The 13,019-nt window shown below is 39.6% G+C and overlaps 1 protein-coding gene across 1 annotated transcript in view; it reads left to right on the top strand.

Moving 5' to 3' along the window:
* FBXL17 (F-box and leucine rich repeat protein 17) overlaps positions 1-13,019 on the top strand; it is a 464,573-nt gene that overhangs the window by 162,861 nt on the left and 288,693 nt on the right. The window lies entirely within an intron of this gene.

The raw sequence follows: 13,019 nt of genomic DNA, 5'->3' as shown, positions 1-13,019 counted from the left end.
TGTGGCATAAGAAAAATCAAGCTCATTTACTTTTTTTCTCAAGGGGTATCATATTTTCTCCATGTTCATTCTTCTAGGCAGATGCAAAACTAATAATTCTACCTCTCAATAGGCCTTGAGCATCTCCCACAATAGCCTGCTAGAAGCTGTTGAAGGTTCATTTATCTCCAGGAACAAGCCAATTTCTTTTTCAATAAGAACTTTGAAATGGGGATCTAATAAAAGTGAAGAAATAAATGTCCCTCTAAATGGCCATTTCTTACCCGGTTCTTTTGATATTTGAGGAGATTTATAGGGGCATACTCAGAGACAGCAATTGGTATCAATGGAAGAATCAATTACAGAATTAACCAAGTCCCTGGAGATCAAAGGTAATCTATATGGGAATGGGACTTATGTAATGGGGAAAAGCATGAATAGTTCCTACTCATTTGGATGAGCTGTCAGATATCACATAGTCCCAGGACTTTAATGTGCAATTCCAGGCCATTCTATTTTTGGTTAGTTTATGACCCTTATAACAAAAGGATCGAGCCCTAATTAAAATCCCCAGAAATCATAATAGAGGATGCGGGGTTCTCCATATAATTTAATAAATAATATATGAAAGATTTTAGAATCATTTAGATTAAGCCCATACAGCAATGATTATTTCAGATTCATTTACCGTGACTTTATGGATTAAAAATCTTCCCCCCAATCTGCCCCCCGGAAGTTGACTTTGACATTGTTACTGCTCACACTTTATGGAAGAGTATGGCTGCTCCTCTGTATTTGGATGAGAAGCAGCAAGACACTGCTTCTTCTACCCAATCACATTCTAATTTAGCAGCCTCATCTGCGGTAAGTGTATCTCCTGCAAAAAGCACTACCTCTACCTTTGCTTTCTATAATAACTGGTACACTTTTTTTCTTTTAACACTCCCCACAGAGAAGGGGAGAGGGAGGAGGAAGGGATCTATGGCTAAAACGCTGCAGATGTTCTACAATTTTTGGATTGTCTTGCCAGATGATTGCCACTTGTCAGCCTCCAGGGAATAGGGTAGGTGCAGGAGAATTGGGCTGATACATCAACATTATTTGCAGCCGCCTGCAGGAGCTTGATACAAATCACATTCATGTAGGTTGTAATTTTCTTGAGTACTGGTGTTCTAGAGAGAGGTGAAAGGAGGTGCAGAAGAGAAAGTGTAATAAGGGTATATAGGAGAGGGCTCTGGAGTGGGGGAAGGAAGAGCCCAAAAAGAGGTTAAAGTAAAAACATCAGGACACATAACAACTTGACCTATTGCCAAACATGGCTGGGCTCTCTTTGGTGTGCAGTGTTTTCTCATTCTCTCCTGAGTGGTAACTCCACTTAAAAAGTAAATCATAATGAAAAAACAGCAATTGGTTTAATTTAGTTTACGGCATTACATGTTTGACAATCATCAGTTCTAGAGAGTGTGGGCCAGAGAGACACACCATCAAGGCCAGGAGCTTCATCAATACCCACTATTTAAAAACAGGCATCCTATATTTCCCAGACAGTAAAGAAATAAGCACATTGTAAGGCGATAGAAAGGGAGCATACAGTCCACAAATGTGATATTTCTTCACCTGGAATGTCAAGTATATGCCCGTGTCTTATCCCCTAATTGTAATCTTTTCAGTTTGCCAAACCAAACACCAAAGAACTGGTAGTGCAGCTTGGAGCACTGTGAGAGATGATGTATGTTGTAGTGATTATTTTCCCAGGGCCACATGCTCCCCTCCCTTTGTTTTACAACCAAACATTCCATTTCTATTCCCCATATTAAATTAATATATAACTGACAGGAGAAATTCAGCTGTTTCACAAATTGTAAATTTATGCACCAAATATCACAACTCTCAGTCCAATTCACCCAGTGACTCTTCCATACAATTTTCATACTCCATGTCCATGGACTCAGGGTCTGAGCTTATAGAAAATGTTAGTTTGGGGAAAGGCGCTGAAGAAGTTGACAGGAGGCTTTAGGGGAGAGGGGATGGAGCAAGAGGGGAAAAAAATGGGGAAATAGAAGATGGAATAAGAGGAGCCGGGGAGGTATGAAGGGAGAGTAAGGTAGGGGAGGTGGGGAAAGGAATAAGTAGTGGAATAGAGAGGAAGTAGGAGCTGAGGGGGATGGCAGAAATCACTAGTCCATGTAGCTTAGCAACCGCTATTCTCTTCTGCTCCATTAGCCCATATGGGGTACGGTTCCATTTCTTGGCTCCTGTGCATCTTTTCATGACAACATACCAGGAGGAAAGCTGCTTCTCATCCTTCCAGCACATCAAATGTCACGTCACCAGGCTTTGAGGACCCACCAGTAGCTAGATGAGGTGACACAGGAAGGTCTCTCACTGAGACAAATTTTAAAAGATGGAATCAGAGCTCTCGGGTTCCTACAGAGCAACAGGCAGCTGAATTGCTGCTGTGATCTCTTCTGTGCTGAGCTAACACATAAATCTTGTATAATCACAAACAAATATTTCATATTGATCTATCCAGTTATGGATGATGTCAAATGTTTCATTGACTCCCCAACACAAATACAGGCACAAAGGCACTAAGTATCGTTAATACACAATTTAAATAAATCTTTTTCACGGTCTATTCTCTCCCATGAGATCAGTTTAGGATGAGGTGTTCCCCTTAACTATTCTGGGGTACTTCACTTTTAGTCATTTGATGAGATGTGATATCTATGTCCCAAAAGTTAATAAAATAAACGCTGGGAGCAGAAGAGAGAGCCCAAATAAGTTACTTAGTCCCAATCACTGGATAAGTTCGGATGTGCAAGTAGGGCAGACATACAGATTGGGAAGTAAACTTGGCATAAACTAGAACAGATGCTTAATTCATTGCAGGCTATTTAAAAATATTTGTGCTTCTGATTGCTTTTGGAACAGATACACTTCATCACCCAACCTTGATGTAGAACTCTGCTGGAAACTTCTTTAAAATATTGGAGCCCTAGCTGCTTGGCAAGTTTCCTTGCTCTTCTAAAGGCTGATCTCTACTCAACCACATCTTTTGCTAAATCTTGAGAAATCACTATTGTATTTTGTGACATTCCCCAAAACAGTTCTGTGTCTTCATGAGCTAGCTGCATTATTTTTCCTTTTACAATAAATCTGAAAAATTTGACAATCAGTGCATGATGCTTTGGCTTGTCAGGTCATCTTAGGAGCCTGGGACCTACGTGTGTTTCTAAATCATATTTAAAATCATCCGGCAGACTGAGCACTTCTGTAAGAAGCCAGGGAACAAATTCTAGTGGTTTGCCTTTCTCGGCATCTTCCGATATTCCTGTAATTCTCAAATTATTGCAGTGAGCCCTTTCCTCAAAGTCTGCCTCTTTAGATTTAGGAGAAGATAAGTCTGTTAGGCTTCTCTTCACTTTGGTAGCGAGTCCTTGTACCTGATCTTCCATTGAGGATATTCTCATTTCTGCTTCATTCACCTGTCCTGTCAGAGTCTGTAGAGAGGAGTTAATTGAGGTAACAGTCAATTGTATTGTGGCCTTAATATCTAATGCACCTGCAGCAACTTTCTCCAGCAGAGCCACCACAGACACCGTGCCTGCATCAGCCACCTGGTTCAGGGGCCGAAGGGGGTGGTCTCTGTTTTCTTTGTATTTAAGCCACTTGCAGAGCCCACAGCAGTCAATTATTTGTCTCCTGACATTCCAGGGTTTTTGAGGTACCTGTTCCTTCACTGGGGGAAGGAGTCAGTCAGGGGCCATGTTGCTGGATGGAAATGGATATTAGCTGAATGCTCTGGAGGTCAAGGGATGTGCTCCTCCATGTTGTGTAGCACCCCTTGGAGTCCAAAAATCCACATTTACACATTTATAAATCAGCATTGGAGTTGGGTAGAATCACACAAGTGTAAAATGGATGTGAGATATAAATTGGGGTGATAGTATTTTGCTATGTACTTGCTTTTGCAGCTGAAACAGTGGGTCAGTAGTAGCCAAAACAGTAGAAATCTGAAAAAAGAATCGTAAACTCATCATATGATTACATGTTCCTCTGACGTAACAATACAGGTGGCTTTAGTAAAGATAGGACTTTTTAGACACTAACTATTCTCAACCGTTGATACTTGGATAGAAACACATGATCTGTATGCAGGGGATAAGAGTGGTAGGTTGTCCTATAGGGAAGGAAGGTGTGATAATCACTTGAAAATCAGTCCTGCTTTAATTAAAGAAAGAGAAATTCTAATGGTCACCAAACAAGGCATAGTTTCCAAGGTTTTTTCACACACTTTTTAACCTCCGTTTTAACGACATTTTAAAAGAATTCTCATGGAAGTAGAGCAAATAATTGATTGGTTTTCAGTTTGCTGGCCAAACCACAATACCTGAAGGAAAAAATAAATCTGCTCCTTTCAAACTTAGTGATTTTTCCCCTCTACATTTTTCTTGCTGAAAAAAAATTCATTTGTGTTGAACAAAACAAGATGGGTCAATTTGAACTGACATTTTCTAAATGAACCAGAAACAAACCATTTTTACTTTTTCAAACTTTTCTTCCTCATTTTTTATTTATCTGAAACTATTTGCAAATTAGGGTGGAATTCGACTAATAGATTTAGTCGCTCTGAAATGGCATTTGTTGATTAATTTACTATCTGCAGAAAATCTTTTGCTCAGCTCTCCATGGAAGTTTTGAGGCTTGCTGACTTGCTGGAAATTTTCAATCTCCGTAAGAACATAAGAGTGGCGATACTACGTAAGACCAAAGGTCCATCTAGCCTAGTATCCTGTCTTCCAACACTGGCCAATGCCAAGTGTCCCAGAGGGAATGAACAGAACAGGTAATCATCAAGTGATCCATCCCCTGTCTCCCATTCCTAGCTTCTGGCAAACAGAGGCTTAGGACACCATCCCTGCCTGTCGTGGCTAATAGCCATTGATGGACCTATCCTCCATGAATTTATCTAGTTCTTTTTTCAACCCTGAATCCATTACGTACAGTGGAAGAAATTATAATCTCTGTAACTTCAGCATTGCACTGTTTGTCAAGATAGAAGACAAAGTTTCTAACACCCATGAAATCTCCTTTTTAACAAACTTAAGGAAAGTCTCAAACTAAAAAGTTTTTGTGTTTCGATAAGTTTAAAATTTTTATTTTAGTTCAAAACCATTAGGTATTTACACCAACTGTAGCTCTGTCTTTGGAACTCCCTGCCTCTAACACCATCTGTGGTCTAAAGATTTCATTTCCCATTGTTCTACCCACCATTTCCCTTTCTAATGTAGGTCATAGACACACTACATATTAGACTGCAAACTGTCAAATTAATAGAGCTGAGAGCCTGACCTTCCCCCTTACAAGTGTCTCTCTAAAATCCAAAGGCACATTTTAGTTTCAATTTAGGAGTCAAGGACAACACTTTTTCCTCATCTACTGTACCCTTCATTTTTACAGACTGTCACTGTACTTCAGCACTGAGTTGTAGGATTGATATTCAATCCAGGATTGATTTGTTGAAAATACAGGAACATAATCTGTTGTTGGATATTTGTTTCTTAATATACCAATTCCCGTCCACTGGATTTTCAGAAGGAGGTGGAGCTAGTGTTAGTATAGTTCAGATTGCTAAACATTTGTTCTAATTTGTATGTCTTCATGTTTTTTTAAAGTTAATTTACACAGCTTAACAGTCAGAAATATCTTAAAGTGGGAACAAAAAAAGGACAAATTCTATTCCTGCAACAAAAGTTTGACCTAGAAAGTAGAGTGCAAGCGGTACAGCATATATGTGTAAATGGAATTGAATTAACTGCTATTTCCTTCTTTTCTAGCTTTCTCTTTTTCTTTTTACTTTCATGTTTTTAATTCTTCTATTCGTACCATTCTTTCTGTTTCAAAAGAAAGAGTATGTTTACACTGCACACTCCTTTTGGTGGTGTTTAGAGTACATACACAACACGCCTCCCAAGCACAAGTGTACATAGCAGTTTCGATGGTGAGGCATTGGTTAGGTGAGTAGACACTCCTGAATCCATGGGTGTGTACCTCACAGGGTTCTCTATTTACCCAAGCAGTTTCTCCCCATCTACACTGTGATTTTTAGCAGTATAATGTCCTGCTGCCTCACTCTGCTGGAGTCTTTCCCTACCACAGGTGGGGAAAGGCTCCAGTAGTACCCTGAAGTGGGGAAAGACTCTAGCAGTGGGGGGCGGCCAGAACTTTCTTCCCTGCAGTGAAAGACTCTGGCAGCAGGAAAAGCTCTGCAAGGGGAAGGCAGCAAGGAAAGGCTCTGGTATCTCCCTCCTGCTGACCCTTTCTCACTGTCTTCCCCCCAACCAGAGCCTTCCACTGACACATGTAGCTATATAAGGTAGCGTAGATGCAGCCTGCTTTTCACTGCAGTGTAGTAACACATGTCCAACATGCCACCACCAGTAGTATGCAGTGTAGAAGTAGCCAAAGAGTAAGAGAGAGTTGTTTCATTCTTCGGGGATGCAGTGCTCAGCTTCTGCTTCACTTCGACTGCTGCTGGTAGTTAGTTTTGAGCTTTGGAAGTAAGTGTTGGAGAAAAGAGGGATTAATTGCAGGAACAGTCATCCTAAAAGTAGTCAGTAAGAGAGTATTGCTGCCTGTCAGAAGGCGGAGGAGAAATATACTCATTCTCATGCTCTGAGATGCAAAACTTAATTAATAGGATATTCTGTTTCTGCACTGTCTGTTTCTGATAGTGATTAAAAGTCTGGTACGTTTAGGGCACTCAAGATTCTTGCCTGACAGATCAAAAGTCCAACTGTTTAGAAATGTTCTGTGCTCTAAGAGCAAATATGTAAATAGTGAAATGATCGTGTCTCTTGGTGCTGGAGTGGTTTCTAAGTCAGTGGGATGGGAATTTGTTTTTGTATTATAATTAATATTTGTGTATTAATGAAATAATTTCAATGCAATACTTTGCACAAAGATTTCAGATGCAGATCTTCAAAGTACAGTTTAAACAATTAATTCCTAGATTCTAGCATGGTTATATTATTTAAAAGATTCAAGACAATATTTCTAAATCTTTCATGGACAATTTTTTTTTCTTCTACATTTCAGGTACAAATATAACTAAATGTTTTGTAAGATATTCTGCAACCTTGTGCAACTAAAAACCTACAATATCCTTAGTGCATTGGAGTTTTGTGTCCCTTGTTGCCCTGTGGGTTATTGTAAAGTTATTTGGTTCTTTCTCCTGTTTGTAAAACATGAAACACAAACGGAAAACTGAACACAGTTTGTGAGAATTCTATATAGCTTTTCTTTACTAAGTCTTTATAATGTGTTGCAGCATATATGGTGGTTGGAGTAGAGGGCTAGGAGCCAGGAACCTTGGATTCTATTCCCATCTTTCCTACTGTCTTTATTGTGTGACTGTGAATACATCATCCACTGTAATTCAGTGTCTCGGTTTCCCCATCTGTAAAATTGCAATAATATCCACTTCATAGAGTTTTTTGAGTCTTTACAAATATAACGTGCTTTGAGATCCTGGACTAAAGATGCTACATAAATGCTAAGTAGTAGTAGTAGTAGTGCTATTACCAATTATTCATACATTTATAATATTAGTGACTTACAGGGTACTTAACACTGTGGCACTTATGCTTTACAAAATACTTCCTTTAAAATCAAATGAGAATGCCATGAGCATATGCAAGGAGAGCATACACTACACTCAAATTTAATTAGTGATAAAAATTGCTGCAAATATATTTAACACAGTTCACTAATAGCTAATGCCACTGCCATGTAGTCCTTACAAGTTAGACCAGGAGGGATATGGCCTTTCCTTTTCATTTGTATATCACCCATTGTCAAGAAACCACAAGGCTCCACTGTAGCTCAGCTGAACTCTGCACTAGTGAAGCCAATAGACCCACCACTGATGTCTGAGCAATTCAAATCTTGTATATTTTTGGGTTCTACCATGCCCCAAACAGTCCATAATGGTTGGCTTATTTGTAAACCAGCAAATATGATTGTGTGGTATGGCTTTCCAGTGAGAGTCACAGATGAGATTTGCATCCGCTCCTGGTTAGTGGCAGCTGGAGTATTGGCACCCTGATATACCTAAGGTAAAAGGAATGCTGACCAGATCATACTCACTTTCCAGAAAAATCCACCTCAGTTTGACCCAGTTCTATATGTTGTTAGACCAAACATTTCACACTTGTTTCCTTTGTGGTCTTTGCTCCCACGGTGACTAATAATTAGTTCTGGCCAATTGTGCATATACTACATATTGTAGATAAGAGTCACTAGTTGGTCCAGGGACCTACCTCTGATACCTTCTCATGTAATTTGGTTGAGTTCCTATTAAAACCCAGTTATGAGCTTCACTTTTTACCATTGACATGGTTTTGAAATAAAAGGGTATTCTGTGAGTGTTTGATAGCAACCAACTCCAGAACACACTAGGAAGAAGGATAGATATGAACTTTCTGACTATCCTAGGAAATTTTGCTACACCATCAGATGCACCCATAAAAAGCTCTCGAACTGCCATTTGTCAATGGCTCTCACTTCATGGTCTAGGGATCATCTATAGCAGCTGAGGTGGGATCCCTGATGTCAAAGGTCCAAGTTACATATTCTCTCGAAGGAGAGCCCATGAGAGAAGGTCGTGCAGTGGATTGTCAGAAATTGGTACTGGATAAGAAAGAGATCTGTTCCCAGAACAGAAAGCTCTTTCCGTGGGTGTGGAGTGATACACCTTGACTGTTGTGAACCGTCTTGGTAATGAATCATTACAGGATGATCTAAGGTAAAATGTTCCAAAGTACGTAAGTCATCTAGAAACCTAAATCCCATTTTCAAAGCGGTTTAGGAATTTAGGCGCTTAAGGCTCATTGAAGGTCATTGAGACTTAGGCTCCTAAGTTATTTAGGTGCGTTTTAAATATTTTACCCATAGCTCATATTCATTCTGGTCTGTCTGTGAGAACTGGTAGTGAGGCTCAAGTCAATCCTAAAATATATACTCGTTCCCTAACTGTAGTGTGTTTGATGTGTCCCATCTTCTAGTCCTTACAGACTGTTCGCTCACCTGAAGTGCCCCAAAGATAGTAATGGTGAAGTAGCTTGGAGTAAATGATGCTTGAAGAGCCTGGAACTAGCTACTCGTACTAGTTAAATGGATCCCTTAAGATCTGTGAGGAAATGTACATTGTGTATTTATAGTAATAACAATGATAAATATAAGTCTAAGCTTCTCCACTGGTCAGGGAACCAGGTAGGCTACCTGTGAACAGGAGGATATGACAATTAATAGGAAATGATGATGGAATTGTATACATGTTGAATAGGATGGTGGAGTGATGGTAATCTCTAAGGATATGTCTACACAACAAAGGAAAACCAGCAGTTGGCCCATGCCAGCCATCTGCAGGATGGGTCCCAGAGCTCAGGCTCCAATTCAAGCCTGGAAGTCCACACAGCAAAGACATAGCCCCACAGCCCAAGCCCCATGAGCCTGAGTCAGCTAGCATGGGCTAGCCACGGGTATCTAGTTGCTGTGTAGACATACTATAAATGTGAAGTAGCCACGGAGTGACTGTGCAAACAAGGGATGACATCATGGCCGCATTGAACTAAATGGCAATTTTGTTAATGACTTCACTGGGGCTAGAATTTAATCCCAGTTTTGGGGAATCTCTCCGTCCAGAGCAGTGGTTCTCAAACTTATGTACTGTTGACCCCTTTCACATAGCAAGCCTCTGAGTGCGACTCCCCCCTTATAAATTAAAAACATGTTTTTATATGTTTAACACCATCATAAATGCTGGAGGCAAAGCAGGGTTTGGGGTGAAGGCTGACCCCTTGCAACATCCCATTTAATAACCTCATGCCCCCCTGTGGGGTCCCAACCGCCAGTTTGAGAACCCCTGGTCCAGAGCAAAAAGCCTTTACTGAGAAATTGTGTATTCTTATTTATGACACCCACTATCCTTCCTTCCCTGAGTTGACCCTATCCTCTTGGTGCCCCACTTGTAAGCCACTTGAAGTAGGCATCATAGGCCTCGTTTTTCAGAAGTGCTGATCACCCAGATCTCCAATTTAAGTCAGTGGAAGCTGTAACATTGGGAGCTGTTGAAGTTTTCAGCACCTCTGAAAATTGGACATTGTGTCTTTTTATCTTTATTAAGTGGTGCCCTTTCTTAGACACTGTAAAACAATAAATAATAATAAAACTCATGAAGAAAAAAGAGCCAGCAACATTGCTATCTGAGAGTAAACATAATGGGGTTTGAAAAAAAGAGTGCTTTTGGCTGGCCTTCACTTCTTGTAATATGTTTAGCAGCCCTCCAACAGTGAAGAGCTAGGGCAAGTATGTGTGTTTGATTATTCTTTAGACCTTGTGTCTTTCTGGGCTTTGGAGTGATTCCATGCAAAAACATTTATTCAGAAAACAGCAGCGAACTATTACCAGGCAACAGTCTGTCATAATGTATAGATCCATTCTTCAGTTATAAGTGGATGAGGAGAATGTCTTTTCTAATATTGCTGCAGGATGTACATTTATTCGGATTGACATATAAACATTATTGTAATGATTTGTTTGTGCATGCCGTTGATTGACTAAATGGGGGCATTGAGTTTTCCAGTTGCACTGCTTGCAGAAAATTTTTGAAGGGAACCATTAATTAGGATCATCATCCAAATTCATGACTAGTGTAAGTAAGACTTCAGTGGACTGTCACATGGCCTGTTATTCCCAAAATTATTACTAAGGCCAATAATGTGTCAGATTATCTAATACAACCATTGAGTTGAGGCGAATCCATGTTGCAGTAGCAGCAGTCATTGCAGTTTCACTGCACAAATATGAAGGGAGACGGGCCTCGTATAGGTGGCAGGCAGGCTTGGGTGAGCAGCGATTTCAGCTCCAACCTTTGCGAAATATGGTCACCCTATCTAGTCTGTGAGTTGCTGCTCGCCCAAGCACTGCCTGCCCCCTCGTGGGAAGAGGGACTCAGGCTAGTGGCTCAGGCCAGCCCCAAGCGGTGTCCCGTTTTGCCTTTGGGAAGTATGGTCACTCTGCCTTTACAAAACAGCTCTGCAACCTGGAGGTAGCATTCTTTTCCCCATTCCCTGAGGAAATATCCTCCATCCAACCCATTACTGGGGACTGGGTCCCTGAATTTAACTCTTATTCAGGAGAGTTTTGTTGGCAATAAATCTATTTAATTTCTTTTCAAACTTTAAATTGGAGAAAGTTAGACCTTGTGGAATAAAACATGTTTACACCAATTCTAAAGATTGCCTGCATTTTAAGTCCCCAGTTTCTTTTAAATATCTTGACTTAGTGTTTAACTACTGAAGTGAACAATTTATATGATCTCAGTTGTAAGCCTTTACTTAATCAAATCCTTGGTGGTGACTTAAATCACTGAATAGGATTACTATTCTTTCATACAGAGAAGATAAATTTAATTAAAATGTCAGTATTACGTAAATGCAATTATTTGTTCTAGAGTATGCCAGAGATTATTTCAGAGACCTTTTTTTTTTTTTTTAAACGTTAGAAGTTACTATGACGAAGTGTATTTAGAAAGAAAAGGATTGAGAGTCATTGTCTGAAGAGTTTGTGGCAACTTGAGTCCATTAGCTCAAAATATGCTTCCTGCTATATCCATCCTTCACTTACATGCACACAGAGTTCAACCTTTTTTATTTTTACAGGGAAATGCTGAAAAATATTAAAAAATGGGAATATATGAGGTTAATGTTAAAGTTACCCAGGCTATATAGTTTGTCATATTGTGCTACTCCCAGGAAGGCAGGATTGTGTTCGTGCCTTTGAATTTTGTGTAGCCCTACTCAGGTGGACAGATATTTGTTTAAATTCTCCAAATATAACAATTGTAAGATGTCGTATTTTAGACTGTTAGGTATAATAAGATAGTACTCTTTATACAAGATCACTCTGTCCAAAATGAGCTGGAAGCTGCCTGCTCCTGGAGAAAGAGAGAGAGAGAAAAAACACAATAAAAAGACAGCACAATTTTTGATGTAGGTCTGACTACTTTAATCAGGGTTCAGTTAACTATTATGGTAATAGTAAAGGCTACTGTTTATAGGAAGATTGAGTGTTTTAGAGGTATCCTTCCTATCCCAATGAATTTGAAAGAAGGCTGTGATTTAAAGGGAAGTGTTCAATATGAAAATCACATTTCCATATGAAAACTGTGACAGGTCACTGCTAAGGGACTGAAAGAGATTAGAGAAATTAAGTTGATCAAAGTGAAAGTTAAGTGGTCATGATTGCTCTCTGTAAATACCTACATGGAGAGAAGCTTTTAGATAGAGGCCTCTTCAGCAGAGAAAAGGGCTTGTCCACATGGTGGGATAGGGGATGCGCGCTGATTTTTACTGCTCAGTAACGTAGGCACTAACTGTTCCCTGATATAGCCTGAGTAACTTTAACATTAACCTGATGTATTCCCATTTTTTTAATATTTTTCAGCATTTCCCTCTAAAAATAAAAAAGGATGAACTCAGCGCGCATATAAGTGAAGGATGGATATAGCAGGTCTACAAAGACCAGTTAATGCATGACACATTAGTGGGCGTTAAAAATCACACAACCTTAGTGCATATTACTACTCTGTGTAGACAAGTCCAAAGATATAACAAGCTACGGTATTGCCAACTCTTGCATTTTTATCACAAGACTCACAATATTTGTTATTTTCTTAAAGCTTTGGCTACTGGAATTAAGTGATTATATTTGCATCCCAGCTCTTTCTTTTTTAAAAAAAAATGTCTCTAGCACTTGTGGTTGCAAAGAAAAGCTTGAAAATGTGATCTAAAGTTTGTTCAAAAGGCTTAAAAAACAGAACGCAAATACCCTACCCCACAAGTCATCCCTCCCATAATTTTTAAGTCAATCTCAACATTTTGGAGGACCTAACTTTGAATGCTTTTGGTTGAAAATACTGAAGACCAATGTCTGTGAGGATAATTCAGCATTGGACTATTTAACAATGGATATTA

This window comes from Trachemys scripta, chromosome 6 (genome assembly GCF_013100865.1).
Source record: "Trachemys scripta elegans isolate TJP31775 chromosome 6, CAS_Tse_1.0, whole genome shotgun sequence".
Taxonomy (NCBI): Eukaryota; Metazoa; Chordata; order Testudines; family Emydidae; genus Trachemys; species Trachemys scripta.
The sequence above is the reverse complement of the archived record's forward strand: the minus strand, read 5'-3'. Positions and strand labels throughout refer to the sequence as shown.